The 14,909-nt window shown below is 50.0% G+C and overlaps 1 protein-coding gene and 1 long non-coding RNA gene across 8 annotated transcripts in view; one reads left to right on the top strand and one right to left on the bottom strand.

The window, feature by feature from the left end:
• Nucleotides 1-5,793: 5,793 nt before the first annotated feature.
• Nucleotides 5,794-6,686, bottom strand: LOC112969810. The gene is made up of 2 exons (XR_003254804.1): nt 6,497-6,686; nt 5,794-6,058 (listed from the first exon to the last, which is right to left on the bottom strand). It is a non-coding gene; the product is annotated as an uncharacterized LOC112969810 (long non-coding RNA).
• Nucleotides 6,687-6,785: 99 nt separating this feature from the next.
• The window catches only part of MICU1 (mitochondrial calcium uptake 1), a 132,760-nt gene continuing 124,636 nt past the window's right edge, over nt 6,786-14,909 (top strand). For 5 of the 7 annotated variants that reach the window (XR_003254803.1, XM_026073467.1, XM_026073463.1 and 2 more), the window contains exon 1: nt 6,786-6,898. The gene's annotated coding sequence lies outside the window, so the exon portion shown is untranslated. Of the gene's footprint in view, nt 6,899-7,362; nt 7,398-13,736; nt 13,897-14,909 lie in introns of all 7 variants that reach the window. The other 2 variants (XM_026073464.1, XM_026073466.1) reach the window with 2 other exon arrangements.

Below are 14,909 nucleotides of genomic sequence, written 5' to 3'. Positions count from 1 at the left end.
CGAAAGGATTGGCCGCTGCCTTCCCTCTCCTCCCCTCTGGGAGGCGGGCGGGGCCGCGCTCCGGCTGGAGGGCAGGGAATCTCCACAGCCGGGAGCCGAAAGGGCGGGGCCGGCGGGAGGGAGGCCGAGGGGCGGGGTCACCCCGGGGGCGGGGTCACCCCGGGGGCGGGGTCACCCCGGGGGCGGGGCTGAGCGCGTGCCGGGAGGTGGGGGCGCGCGGCGGGCAGAGGGTGCGCTGGGGAGAGGGTCGTACAGGGAGAGGGTGCACTAGGGGAGTAGGTGCAGGGAGATGGGGGTGCACTAGGGGAGAATGCAAAAAGGTAAAAGATGCAAAACGCAGTGCAAAAAGGTTAAAGATATATACATATATATGTATGTATGTATTTATTCCAAAGAGAAAGAGATGTACCCCTGTGTGGTCGGCCGGGCCACTAGCACAGACCTCACCACGTAGGGGATAAATAAGCAATATGTGTAAGAAGTTCCTTGAATGGTTATTTACCTTGGTTATTTTTCTTAGAAAGGGTTTTTCCGTTTTGCCTGGGCGATGCAGCAATTATGTTGACAATTTCCGTCGAGGTCTTTCGAAGGAGCAGCCGGGCAAGAATTGCCTGTTGACAGAGGGCGGAAAGGCCGATAATTCATTAGCAAACGCGCGCCGTGCGCTGGGGCAGTCGCTACGGTGCCGAGAAATGGGAATTAACCATCTCAATGCAAAGAGAGGCTCCCCGGGAGGGCTGGGGCTGCAGGGCTGTTGGCGCCCAACGCCAAGCCCACGTGTCTAGCACAAATCTCGCCGTCCTGGCATGTGCTTGCCCGGCTTTTTCCCCCTCTCAGTACTTCTGCCTCCCTCAGGCCCAATTGCGATTCGTGCTTTTTAACTGGGGCGGGTGTATTTTATTGCTGCTTGGCAGAGTCGGAGGTAGCAGCCGCTAAAATACTGCGCCGTTTGTGCAGTTAAGTCTTTCCGTTTATTTTATTGCTATGCAGGTTAGGGCTTTTGAAGCCGGAGCAACAAGCTGAAGCTCTGGGAGGCAGTGGCGCGGGTGCATTTCCCAAGAGGGAGAGCRGGGACCTGTGCTAACCGACCCGCTGTTGCCAAACCACCGCTTCTGAAGAAATTTTCACAACGCAGAGGCCACTTAAAGAGCAGAAGAGGCCAGTGCAAAACACGTCTCGGGGCAAGAACGGCTTCTTGACTTTTACATGATCCCTGCTTTAAAGCTCCCTCTACCACAGCCCTCGGAGCCGAGCGCTCCTGGAAGCATCCTCTACTCTTGAAAAACCTAAATCTTGGCTGTTTTCCTATTTTTGGATGATGAATTGAAGGCTGCAATGGGGGGGAAGGTGGGATCTGGGTCTGATCCCCGACATCTGCCGTGCCTCAGTTTCCCCAGCTGTAAAATGGGGCTAATCGCCTTGCTTACCAGCAGAAAACCCTGGTAATCTGCAGTCGCTAAAGACGCAGGATCATGCAAGCCTTGCAGTATGCAAAGGCACAAGGCCCCTGTGGCCAGGGAGCAACCCCCAAAATGCAAGTTTTGCACCTTCTTTTGCAGCCTATTGCCATGCCTGCTGTTACGGCTCGCGTTATAACCACGCGGCAGCCCCAAACGGCCTTTTTTCCTGGCTCGCAGCATCTCCTCTCCGGTTTTGCACTCTAGAGAATTGCTTGCATCATGCTAGCAAAATATTTGCATTTCGGCCAGCTTTCAGCCCGCAAAGTCGTCTTCCTATTTAAAATGTTTCTCCTGGTTTTACTTGCCACTCCGGGCTCCTGGCAGAGGCAGCCTCCGGGGCCGGATGGCATTGCTCTGCTCAGCCCTTGCAGCTCCCCCACAATCTCTTGCACGACGCGCTGGGCCGTCGGTTATACCTGCACAGGCTGAGCAATAAAAGTGAAATGGTGTGTTTAACGAGTCCTTCTCCGTGCGGTTTTAATTGGAGCCGGCTGGCTATCGGAAAGCTGCTCCCGAGAATAACTGATGGGCGAAGCGTGCCAGCGTTTGCAATTAATATTATTTGCAGCAACCACGCTTGATTCCCCGTTTTCCAAAGCGGGTCCCAAGCTGCGTGCGAACGTGCCGCTGCTCTGCGGACACTGTCGCGGCCYGTTCCTCCGCGCGGGAAACCCGGAGAAAGGAAAACCAGGTCTTGTCTGCGTCGGTCCCGCAGGCGCCTTGTTAGGAAAATCCTGCGGAAGAGCAACGGGACTTGCCGAAATGCTTTTCCCCTGCATTTAAACTGGCGATCCAGCCCTGGTTCAGGCTGGGTCTGCTCTGGATAAACATCGCGAGCGTTACCAGCGGAAAGCGATCCTTATTAATGCCGTTTGTTTTACAGAAAGCAAACTGTTCCCACACAATTTGCGGTGATTAGTGCCTAACTAGCACTGTGTTTACTTTGCGAACACTGGTTGCCTCTTCAGCGGAGGCCTCTTCATGCGGCTCCCTTCCTGCAAGCCACGGTAATTCAGACAACGCGCGGCGGAAAGACGCCGGCGCTCTGCATTGCCGAGCTGCCCGGCTTCAGTTTGTCTCCAGCTGCCTGCACATCTGGTAAAAACACCCTGTCCAGGGTGATTTAAAAGCTTTGCGCTGCCTGCTAGGAACCAGGGTGAAACGGAGGGAAATAAGTGAAATAATAGACCCTTTGCAGCCGCATGCATGGTGCGTAAACCCCACGGGGAGTGCGCTGGCCTCGAGCCGATCTTGCCCCGCGGTTTTGCCTGTCCCAGCCCGGACCCCATCCCAGTTTCACGGCTGAACTGGTTTGTGCGAGGAGCTGGGCAGTTTTGCACACCGAGGCCAGCGCGCGGACGGCTCCGGGGTGGGTGGATGGGAGTGCTGGCACGGGAGGGTCCCGGTGTGCCAGCACCCGCATCCGGCTGCGTCTCATCGCCTCTGTTCAGCAGAAAGGCTGGTGCTCAGAGCCAGACGCGGATAAGGGCACGCGCAGCCGAGGGCCGGAGCCTCCCCGCCCCAAGGCCGCCGCTGGATGCATCCCCCGGGCAAGGAGCGTTTGTCCCTCCTGCAGGGCGCTTGCAGCCTGCTTGCGCCTGGGAAAACTGTATTTGGTAACGGAGGCTCATTAAAGAGGGCCGACGCAAGAGGCATCTCAAAGCAGCTAAAATTACAGACCTAAAATTAGCCGTGGCGGCGGCAGCGACAAGCTCCCTGGCTGCCCGTGACGGGCTCGGGGCCGCGTTTGGCTCTCTCCCTCCCGTTCGCGGGAGCGCGCGGCCCCGGCACAGCCGCGGCGGGGGGGGGACGGCGCCGCGGCAGAAGGGAGTGGGCACCTAGATGCTCTACATAGCGCTGCTATTTATAATCATAATGTATATATTTATAGCCGGGGAGCCCTCGGAGAGCTCCTTGCCCCTCCGACCGCGCCGTTTCTATGGTTACTTTTAGAGCCGCGGTTAATAATCTGTTAATTTGTGAACTTCAACCCTCCTTTTACAGTTACACGAGAAGGCCAAGCCCGTCCCGGGCAGAAATATTCCTTGCCGGAGGCTCCCAGGTGCGGAACAAGACGCCGACCTCTCGGGGGTTGCCACTGGGAAAAAGGCAGCACGGCTCCAGCGGATGTTGGCGGCAGGTTGTCACCAGGGCCAGCTGCTGCCGGGGACCTTTCCGGTGCGATAAATCTGCTTTTTCCCTGCGCGGGGAGGAGGAGGAAGGCCCAGGGCTGCCTTCAATTCCCGCGCAGGTCTGCGATGAAACGTCTCCCCATGGGAACCGGGAGAAACGACAGAAATGGAGAAAGAAAGAGTCTTTCCTCCGCGCCGGGTTTCTTCCGCCTCCCTGCACCGGCTGCGGGAGCAGAGGGCAGCTCCTCATCCTGAAAGGATGGAGAAAAACAGCAGGGCCTTGAACCCTCGGAAGAAGTCCGGCACCAAGCCGACCTCGGTCTCGTTACCTGGCCGCCGCGGGAAGCCAGCAGCAACCGAAGCGATTTCAGCCCCGGCTTCCTCACGGAGCAATTTGTCCGAGCGTCCTTGCACGGCACCCGTCCCGCTCCGCAGTCCCCCCGCTGAAATGGGAACGGTAAACACGCCAGCCTAAAAGCGAAAATCTGTAGCTGTTTTCTTACAAAACAACACCACGCGCTTGGCTTTTAGCGTAAAAGCCGGAGGCAGGCTCCCACCATCGCCTGTTTTACCTGAACGCCGGCGCGCATGGGAAAGGGAGGTGCACCTTCATTCACAAAAATGTACATCAAGGGGCCAAAACCTGACATTTGTCCTCGACGTCCCCGCGGGCACCGCGATGTCTCCCCCCACAGCAGAAAGGGAGGTTCAGTCCCCGGGCGAATCCTGGCCCTTTTCACGCCGTCCTGGGGGAAAAACATGTTGCACGAGTGGGTTACGGCATTGCAATCCCGAGGGCTGCAGAAAAGAAAGCAGCAGAGGAAGTTTCCCCCCAGAACAAGGAGAAATTTCGCCTTTCCCATGTCTCCTTTTTTTCCCCTCCGTTTGTAATAAAAGCGAATTGGTGCCATGGTACAACGATGGCTGGGACACGCAGTGATACCTCACCGCTCGTTTTCCTAGAAAGGAGAGATCAAATTTCATGGGATGCGATTCAGTGTCTGAAATTAGAAATTAAGGCCCTTTCGAAGAGGGGCTCGAGGCTGCAACGCGAGCTGCCCGCGGGCACTAGGCTGCCCATGTCGAACCCACCGAGGCTCCGCGGGAATCACTGCCTTCCCAATGCCCTGATTAGAGAGCCTAGGGCTCTTGCTCTCTTTTCTTGCGTTCTTTTCTTTTCTTCTTTCCTTCCTTTCTTCTTTCTTTCTTGCATTTTTTTCTTGCATTCTTCCTTCCTTTTTTCCCCTTTCCTTTTTCTCTCTCCCCTCCTGTGATGCTAACTTCTGTTTTTGTGTGCCACGGAGGAAGCCAGCACATTGAATTCAGGGAGGTGCACTGGAAGCGATATGAAGGATGGACTGTCACAGCAGCAGTGGACCACGTATGTTTTTCCTATCTTGATTGAGGGGAGATTTTCCTGTTAGGACTTCTACAGGCATCTAGGATGACAACCGGGAGCTCCTGCCACGGCGTTGCTGCCTGACCCAGGGCAAGGTCCTCCCTGCACGTCGGCTCCTCCATCTGCACTCCGAGGATCGCGCTCAGAGGGATGCCGTGATTAACATTTATAAAGCACTCCCCCGGGGGGAAGGTTGCTCCAGCACCAAGTGGAGCTTGTGCAAATAAATATTGTCACTGCGGGTAGACTGCCAGGAAGATATTGCTTCTGCAAGGGACCTTGCTCCGCCGCCCCCCGAAATACGGTTCCCCGCAGCCCGCTGCCCCTGGCTCGGACAACTGACGGCTTGTCGGCGCGGGAGCTGCAAGCGCGCAGCGGAAATATCTCTCCTAACGCTTTGTAAATGTTATGGGCAGCAAGAAAAATAAACCTTTCCGCCGGGGTTTAGTTTGCAAAGCCAATAAAGAGCTAACGCGCGCAGGCTGTGCTCCCCCGGCTAGCTGGGAACGTCAGTCTGCACGCGGCAGAGCTGGAGGGCAGCCTGGGCAGGAGAGAGAGGAGGAGACGGCAGGATATCGATAATCTCCTGATACAGGCAGATTTAGTGGTGTTGGGAGACCCCGTATAGATCCCAGCAGGCCTGTCCACGGCAGCTCCCGTGGCCACCACAGCTTCCCACTGCGGCAGGCTGGGAAGAGGTTGACTCGCTGTAACGTATCATTAGGGATTTGCATGAGTTACGGAAAGGGAACAAGGACATCGTGTGCCACATGCATATAACAAGATCATAAGCAGAAGCATATGAAGTAATGAGAAAATCAATGTTTATGGAGCAAATAAAAAGGGCAATTTCCAGAAGATAACTTCAATGCAGACGAGTTCTAGACACGTAGCACAAAAAATGGAGAGAATGAGCCCGAACATCTCTGCTTTAGGATGTTCTCTGCACTGACACGGTGGGAAAACAACCCGGATGGACTAAGAAATGCTGGTTACTGGATTTCCTCGGTGGCCAGCCAGTCCCACGGGCAGACACGACTCCAGCGCTTCCATTCTCCGTTGGCTACCTGTAACAAGTAATGCAGGCAACAATGATTTTGGCTTGGACCGTGGACCAAAGAACGGCATATAACCAATACCGGCTGCGAGAGAAGCTCATCGATCGCAGCAGGGAAACATGAGGGGTTTCACCAAGGCCGGGGCGCTTTTCAGGGCTCCTCTTGAACAAGGAGCGTTTCGGGAATGGGGAGCCGTTGCTTGTCGGAGAACGCCGGCCACGGGAGACGGGAGGGACGGAAGGCGGCACAGTGCCCACCCGCCTAGCAAAAAGCCTCAGCGCAACTGCAGCACCCCAACACCCTGTACAGAGGCCTTTAACACCCTAAATATAGCTACCTTAGACCCCATATACAAGCCTTCCAGACCCTATATATTGGTACCTTAGACCCTGTGTAAAGGCCCCTCAAGCCCTATATATATATATATATATATATGTATATACATACCCTAGACTGTATAGAGGTCCCTCTGGCCTTCTATACAGGTACATTAGGCCCTGTATACAGGCCCTCAGGCCCAATATATAGGTACCCTGGACTCTGTATACTGGCCCTTCAGGCCCTATATAGGTACAGGCCCCTTGGGCTCTTTACATATAGGTACCTTAAACCGTATGTATAGGCCCCTCGGGCGCAGCTGCGGCTACGGGGCAGTTGGGCCGCACGCCCCGCCCCCTGGCCGGCAGGCCCCGCCCCCTGGCCGATACGGCACGCCCCGCCCCGCCCCACCCCGCTTTCCGTCCGCCACAGTCCCGGCGTGCCTCCGCCTGTGGAAGGGCGGCCACGGCCGGGGGAGCCGCTCTGCGCGTCGGTGTCGGTGCCCGGGGAGGCTGCCGGCGGCGGGCTGAGGTGAGCGGGCGGCGGGGCCGGGGCCGGGACCGGGACGCCGCGGCTGCTCTCCGGCGAGGCTCCGCTCGGCAGGAGCCGGGCCTGGGACGGGCCGGGCTGGGCCGGGACGGCGGAGCGTTTCTCCCTCCGCGGGTCCAACTGCCGCTAACGGCCGCCCTCGCGGGCGGGTGGGCGGCGCGCGCCGGGGCCCGGCCGTTGGCGGGGGGGGGCGGGGCCGCACCGGCCGCCGCCGCGAGGGGCCCGGCAGCCGCTGCCCGCTGCGGGCCGGTGTCCGCGGCGCTGCCGGGCCCGCTGCCGGGGCGGGGAGGTGCCGCGGGTCCCTTCTCGGGCGGCCTGTGGGAGCTCGCGTGCGTGTCCGTGGGGCTGCGGCCTCAGCTCGCAGCGCTCAATAAAGCTTCCCTGCCCCAGTATGCCTTGTCTCCTTGCTTTCTTTGCCAAATCACCTTTTCTTTCTTGCCTAACAGCCTTCAGGACAAAGCCAAAAGCTTTGAAAATCAAGGTAATAATCACCCAGCACCCAGGCGTTATTTGAGTGGTGGTAAATCGCTTGATTGCTACTTGTCCCAGTAACCAAGAGTAACCGAGAATAGTTCTGTAAAGATGAACACGTGTGTGCATAGATGTGTACTTACTGTCAAATGAGCTATTTTGGGTCTTGGCTTTTTTTTTTTTTCCTTCACCCCTGTGGAGTCAGAACTTTATTTTCAAAACAAAATTCCTTTTGCTTAGTACTCATAGTCCATACAGACTTCCAGCACCTCAGCCACGTTGAGCTTTCTTCATTTGACTGTTCTGAAATACTGAAGGTTAAAAGCCTAATAACTTCCCTGCATCTTAAAAGGTACAGAATTAAAGTCCCAAGAACTTGAAAATGCGGATGATGGAGGGGAGCTCCTGGCAGCCTTTTGGTTCCACTGACTTAGGGGGTTGCAAAATGCTGGAGGATAGCACTGGTTTTGCATGCAGCCAAGGCTGTTTGTGTATTGCCCTGAATTTGCTCTTAGAGAACCTGGACTTTACATATAAATAACTATATGGATATTGGGAAGACTGGCATTAAAACTGAAATTCTATATAGAAGCCAAGTGTTATCTATGATGTTTGTTTTTGCTCTGATTTGGTAACTTAAGTATATAAAGAACTTGGGACCCAGTAAAAAGTTTTTTTTAAAAAAGTCAATGTGAGATCTAAAATTAGCTTTTTTTTCTCTCTTGCATGTTATTTACTATCGTAAAAGCTTTTTGTAGTTGAAACCATGCTGTCCGATTCTTGGCAACTCCTGGTACTTAATAAATGGTTTTATTGATGTGCAAGAAGCAGGCAAAAGCACTTGGGTTTTAGCTGTACTGTCTGTATGCCCTAAGCATTGTCTGTAAACAGTTGCGATGCTGCCATGGAGCAGGTAAGATGCATGGATGAGTATTATGCTTCTCTGATGCACAACAATACAGAATGTTATTTCCCAACATTGTGGGAAAGCAGATGGATATTTAATGGATATTGTTTACTGGGGCTTCCTGATGTTCTGAGGCATTTAGGTGCTATTGCAGTGTAAGTAATTAATGGTAATGTAGTGGCTGCTCTTTGAAAGATGGGGGAAAAAGGTCTTAATAGGTCTTGCAGTGTATTCGGAAATGAAGTTTTATACGATAACAGCCGTGCTGGCAAAATAAGCCGTAGGCGTATGGCTTTTCCATCTCCTGGGCCCTTCTCATGCCCAGTCATTTAACACTGTAGCAGTAGTACATATTATAATTTATTTATTTATTTTTAATAAGCCTTAAGGTTTGTGCCTAGATTACAGTGCTCAGATATGACTACTGTAAAAGTTGTATTTAAAGGAATGACTGCATCTCTGTAGTCCAGCAGGCATGACAGACATGAATCTGGATTAAGTAGAGGCTAAAAGAAGTCTGTGCGGATACAGAGGAAGGTGGTTAGGACTCACGTTCAGGGACTTCCAGGCGGAGGGACCTAGTGCCTCACTGTACAACTCCTGTCATGTTTCGCTTTGTCCCAAAACCGGTAAGGTGAAAACACTGCTGAAGGCTGTTGGCTGTACAGCAGCGAAGCTCTGTGTTACCTCCCCTGTGGAGGCTGCCTCCACGAGGAGCGATTGGGAGCTGCGTGTCGGCTGTTAGGTGGCTCCAGCCCAGGCAGTGTCCCTGAGGGGGAAGAGCACAACTTAAAGAGTGTGAGTACATGCAGTATGGATGCCTATCTGGTACATTTAGCTGACATCAGTTAGGAAAGTACAATTGCTTGTACCATCAGCTCATGATGAACGCTTGCCCAAAGCTGTTTGTGTAAGGCCAAGAACCTAGAAATCCCTCTGGAAAATTGGTCTTATCTCTACAGTCATCTGACTTGTATTCTTAAAAAAAACATTGCTGAAGGAACAGTTAAAGCTTGCTCTAAGAACAAGCTTAAAACACGCAATTTGTTATTCCATCTGACTCGTTCTTAGGATGGCGAGTTGACTTAGCATTGGGGGGGTTTTTGTTCTGTGTTTTGTGTGTTATACCTTAGATAAAAGTTAGAATAGAAAAAAAAAAAATTCTTATGCCGTCAGTCTTTGGACTTCTCTGCTAGAAAAGTTAGAGGAGATGGAAGGAAGGGGCAAGGAGAAGCAGGAGGGGGAAGAATAATAGATCCCTTTGTGTTACGTAACACAACTGTGTTTAGTCTCTTCACTTCAGTTTTGATTTATTTTTGTTGTTGTTACTGTAGGTAACTGCTAACAGTGTTTCCAGCACTACATGATTTGTTGCTATATTTTATAGCCTGTGTCAAAACAACTGTTCTTAATTGGGTTTTGTTAAATAAGTTTAACTTCACTGGCTATCCAAACTGTATTTGGTGTGCAGTCTATCTTTGGAAAGCCCTTCAGTCTGAACTTGTGTTAATAAACTGTTGAGAGTATAACGGCCTGATTTTTATCATGATTTATCTATACCATATTTGCCTTTGGTTTAATGAGTTACTTGGGAAAGACTTGAGTGAGGGCAGCGAGATCTAATCCGTCTTGAACTCCTTTAGAGTGTGTATACACCCTTGTAGACACCAGCACAGTTGTCCTCTTCAGCATTAATGTTTGGGGAAAGTTTCTTCCTGGGTTTTTGTTTTCTTTTTTGCCCCCCCCTCCCCCTTTGAGAGGCATTCAATATACTTTTCTGTGCATTGAGGAAGGGGGAACAATTCTAGCAATTCTAGGTGCTGTGGTGCTCTTAGGGAATTGATACATGTAGGAGAGGTGACTGGCACTGCTATTTTGCTGCAGAGCTGTCCCTGTGGCTGCCTCTCGCAGACCTTCCTGGCCAAGCAGGAAGGAGCTGTGCATGTCTGCTGGGGTCTGTTCGATGGCACTTCTCCCCTTGGAGCTTTGCGAGGCATCTCTCACGCACAGAGCGAGAGCACGCAGCAGGCAAAGACTTTAAAAATGACTGCCTTAAGGATGAATAAATACATTATTTATATTAGACTTGAGAGGTTTTTCTTAATATAGTGGGCTCTGCCTTGGTAACACCTTGTGGATTTATTGCACACGCTTCCTCCTTTTTGTTTACTTGAAGTTTACGGTCCCAGTTCATCAAAACGCTGCTTGGAGCGTGGTGTGCGGAGAGCTCAGGCGCGTGTTATAGCGTTAAGCAGCCTGACCGTTTTCCCTGACAAAACCACCCTGAAGTCAGAGGGCTGTAGAAGCTGCACTGATGAAGACTTTGAGGAGCTTCCTGATGCTGCTCTAGACTCACGTGCCTGCTGTGCCAGCGTGCGACTGTCGCAGGGTAGCCTTCTGCGAAGGGGTAGCCTGGCTTTCCATGTGATTACGGAGCTGGTGGGCATCCACAAGGCAGAAAGTGCTAAGCAGTCCAGCATGGAGAGACACTGTTTAGCCAGGCCCACCAGCTAGGGTGGGAAGAACAAACAAGGCAGGATTTCTTGAGGCTTTTTCCTCTAGGAACTTGAGTGTACTGGCTTCAGACAGCTTTCAGCTTTATCAGCTGCATAACTTCTTCTTTTTTCCTTCCCTCTCTCTTCTCTTGGCTTTATTTGGTTGAGATGTGAGTACTACGTATGATGTGAATACTGGGGATGATATGTGTGAGCACTAACAAGTGCAGCATGACTGCCAGGAGAGAAATTGTGTGAAACGCGCTGCTAGAAGTAAAGAGCTGGAATCTTTACTGTGGGTTGTGGAGGGTCTTTTCTTTTTTTTTCTTCTTTTTTTTTTTTCCTCCTCCCCTTCTACATTCTTGGAGCAAAACCTTACAGTTGCCAAGAAATAATTTTCTGTGTTCTTGTGGCATAACTGCTTAACACACCTACATAAACTGGGAGCTAATAAAATACAATGCACTATAGGCAAGGCTGGTATTGCTGCCTGTTGGCGTGTGTGTGTCTGAGCATCATATGGCCCTGCTTTCGGTTGCTTTTAACTGTGCTGAACTAATCATCTGGCTGATCTTTTCCCTTACAGCTGCCCGACTTGGAGTTGTTATTATTCTGAAGTGTTCTTCCAGGAGGAACAGCAGTAGGGAAATACTTTGCTTATTCGCAGCGTTAAAAGTTGTGCTGGCTTTTCTCTTGGGAGGCTCTGGCAGCTTTGGCTGGAGGAAGGAAGGAGGCATGGGAGCGAGCTGTGGAAAAGCTGTGTGGTCTGGAGCTGCCTGGGAACCCAACCCCACTGTAGCCACGTTCATAGAATATATTAAAAAAAAAAAAAAACTGAACTCACTCTTTGTATGTGTTCAGTAAAAACTTGATTGAACATAGTGAGGTATCTTAAGGGGGAAAAAAGCCAACTAAAGATGCTCACATTGTATGCTTTGTCCATCTGGAGCAACTAAGTGTCTTGCCCAACCCAGGGTTATGAAGCAGATGTGTACCGGCTTCGTCGCTGCACGTTTCCCTGGGAGGCTGGAGGGGGCACAGGCCAGCGGTTCACGCAGCAATGTCTTGCACAGTGTAGCTGCTCCTAGAAGAGAACATAGAGGGTCCTTTGGCTTATAAGCATCCTCCTAAATTTTCTGGTATTCAGTGGTATGTTAGTGAGAGTCTAATGAAAGTACTCAACAGTGGATTTGAAGCTCATGTAACCCATGTGTTTTGTTTATACATGGAAACTGTTCTCTAAGTGACCCATTTGCTGCAGAAATTATTGTGATATTCATTACGCTTCGTGTTCTAAAGAAGTTTAAATTTGATGCTCTGGAGGAAAATGAAGGGTGTGACTTGCTCGCATCCTTAACTTCTGCCTGCTTGGGTCTCTGAGGTTCCTCTGGTGTCGCGTTAGTCATAGCGTAACTTCCCCTTAGGAGGGTCCTGTCGCGCCCTTCAGTCTGATGCGGTCGGGATCCTGAATAAGCTGCTGGCGGTCGTCTTGGAGGAGAGCTTGTCCTGTTCTCCTTGAGTAGACTAACAGGACAACCTGCAAGACTTACAAATTGTTTCAAATCTCAAAAGGCCTAGGGATAAGCATTATAGGTGTTTGGGAGATTAAAGTCTTTTAAAGGTATATGGTTGAGTTTGTCATTAATACCAGTCCATTTCATGTTTATTTTGCCTCTCTTTGACAGTATGTGTAAACTGTACTTGTTATGGGTTAGCAAAGTACTGCAGTGTTTGATTTATTGATACCACAGAGCAATTTTTCATCAATATTTAGATATTTATAGATTTAGAATGCAACCCACTCAAAACCTAAAGTCAATTTATCTGCCTTCTCTTTCTTCCCCAGAGCCCTGGGAGATATCTGTGACATGTATCAATGCAGTCACTTCAAGTTGGCTTTTTTCATCCTGGGAAGGGGATGGAAGTTGCACTCTTGTCATCTCTTTATAGCAATCTTGATATTTGCTGTATTCTTTTGAACAGAAAGAGAATAAGCCTTGCTTTGAAACAATATCCTGTAAGCATTACATTTTTCAGGCAATATTCGAGGGAGTCATCAGTTGTGTTTAGATCTAGAATCTAGAAACACTTTTTCTCATTTCTTAAGCAAAATGTCAGTTGTGTAGAAGTCAGGTTTATTATAAAAACACGTTGATAGAGGCCGTTCCATTTGCTGCCATAACATTTCTTGAAATGGACTGAGCTGGGCTATAGAAATACTTGTTTCATTCTTGCCAATTTTCCAGTGGCCCTGCTGGCAGGAGCCCGAGTGAATGCTAACACAGTGTTTTAACACAGCTGTCCAGAGTCCGCTCGCTGAAATCGTGCTGGGAATGCTTGTGTACCGCAACAAAAACCTGTTTGTTAATTGGACAGGTGCTCTGTGCTCCCCGCCTGTTGGGACTTTGCAGGGGTCATAGTAGTGAAGAAGCATCTCTGTAGATGTGACTTTGGGTGAGATGGTGCTGTCTGGAATAACTCAGTAGGAAACTGTTGTCCGGGGCTGTCTTGACTTTGGATATTGAGTATTGTGGCTGGTGTGATGTGGGTGGGTGGTGCTTTTTTTTTTTGTTTTCTTTTTTAGCAAAACTGGGTAATGTATCATCTCTAGGCTGATGTATTTGACACTTTCAGTAAGAAACGCAAGGAGTCACAGTAAAATCTGAGCTGAAACAAGTTTTGTGTGTCTAAGTACATACCATCTGTAAGTCTTTGCTCCTTAGTGAAAGAGATTCAAGATGCTATAAAACAGGAAAAATGGACAGTTCTGACTTTTTATTGTGAAGTAACTCATGCACTCTTTTATTGCAACTTCTGTAACATTATCGGAAAAGTCCTTGACCAATAAATTCTGGGTTATTTTGGCCTGCTACCATGCCTGTGACTGCAGTGACTTTTTTTTTATCCCAAGTCAATCTGTTATGAAGCTTTCTTTCATGTGTTCCAGACCTGATCCAGATGATGCTCTTGGTTTGTGGTGGCGCTACTGGAGATGTGGGGCAGGAGCAGGTGAACTGGGCCAAGTGCTGATCCTCATTGTAACTGGTAATTTAGAGCAGCCACGTGTGCCAGGGCCTGTGTCAGAGTGGGAGCAAGCAGCAGCTACGGTGAGCTACTCGCTTCCTCACTCGTGTTGGTTTATAATAGCCGGGAAAGCATGGCCTTAAATACTTTGCATTAACAGCAGTGTCATGCCGTTGCACTGTCTTTTGTCCCTGCCACCCCTAGGAACTTGCCACGTTTCTTCCATCTCCCAGGGAACAAGCCAATGGCTTAAAGTGATGGGTTTTGGTTTTCTTTTTCTCTTAAAAAGAAAATAGTCGGCTTCTCGTGTGCGTGTGTTTTAAGTCTCCAGGGTCTTTTAAGCTCAAACTCTTGGGCTTTTTCTGTTACAGTTAGAATTTGTAGCTCTTTAAAATGAAACCCAAGCTCATGTTGAAAGCAAGAAAGACGACTGTAGTTGGAGATTAACAATGTTGGGGTTTACCTGTGCTTGAGACATGAGAACTGTGAATCAGTGTAAATTGGTTACTTATAGCATGTGCATGTCTGATGCAGGTGAAGTCCATCTGCAGCAATACTGAAATCAGATGCAGTATCTCTACAGTCTACATATATTACATATTGCCCTTTATTTTAACTTTTGTGTTTTCATATGTTTGATGCAAACTTTGTCTGAAGCGTTGCTGCTTCAAGAGCCACAAGAGTAGCTATATCTCTTAACTACGGCCTTAGCTGTGATATGAACACAAGGAAAACATGGAAGAATTAACAGCTGGTTTATGCTGGTCTGCCTCAAGGAATACAGAAGGATTGTAATGGTATTAGATATTGTGTGTGCAGCTGCCCCAGGTATCTGGTCACTGTCCGCTCAAGTCACCTAGGAGGTTGGCTCCATCTGTTAACTTAAAGCTTTACAGCTCTGATACATGAAGATTTATTTCTTAAATCACTCTTCTGACAGTCTCTAAAATATGATTCTTAACATGTGCTTTTTAAGGTTGTTATTGCCACTAAAATAACCCCCCCCCTTTTTTTTTCTTCCCTGAAAATGGAAGTTTTCCTGGTCTGAATCTAGCTGCAGGGATGGGCACATTATCAAGCCCAGGTGAGAACTGGG

The sequence above is a fragment of the Apteryx rowi genome, unplaced genomic scaffold (genome assembly GCF_003343035.1).
Source record: "Apteryx rowi isolate R43461 unplaced genomic scaffold, aptRow1 scaffold_369, whole genome shotgun sequence".
NCBI lineage: Eukaryota > Metazoa > Chordata > Aves > Apterygiformes > Apterygidae > Apteryx > Apteryx rowi.
The sequence above is the reverse complement of the archived record's forward strand: the minus strand, read 5'-3'. Positions and strand labels throughout refer to the sequence as shown.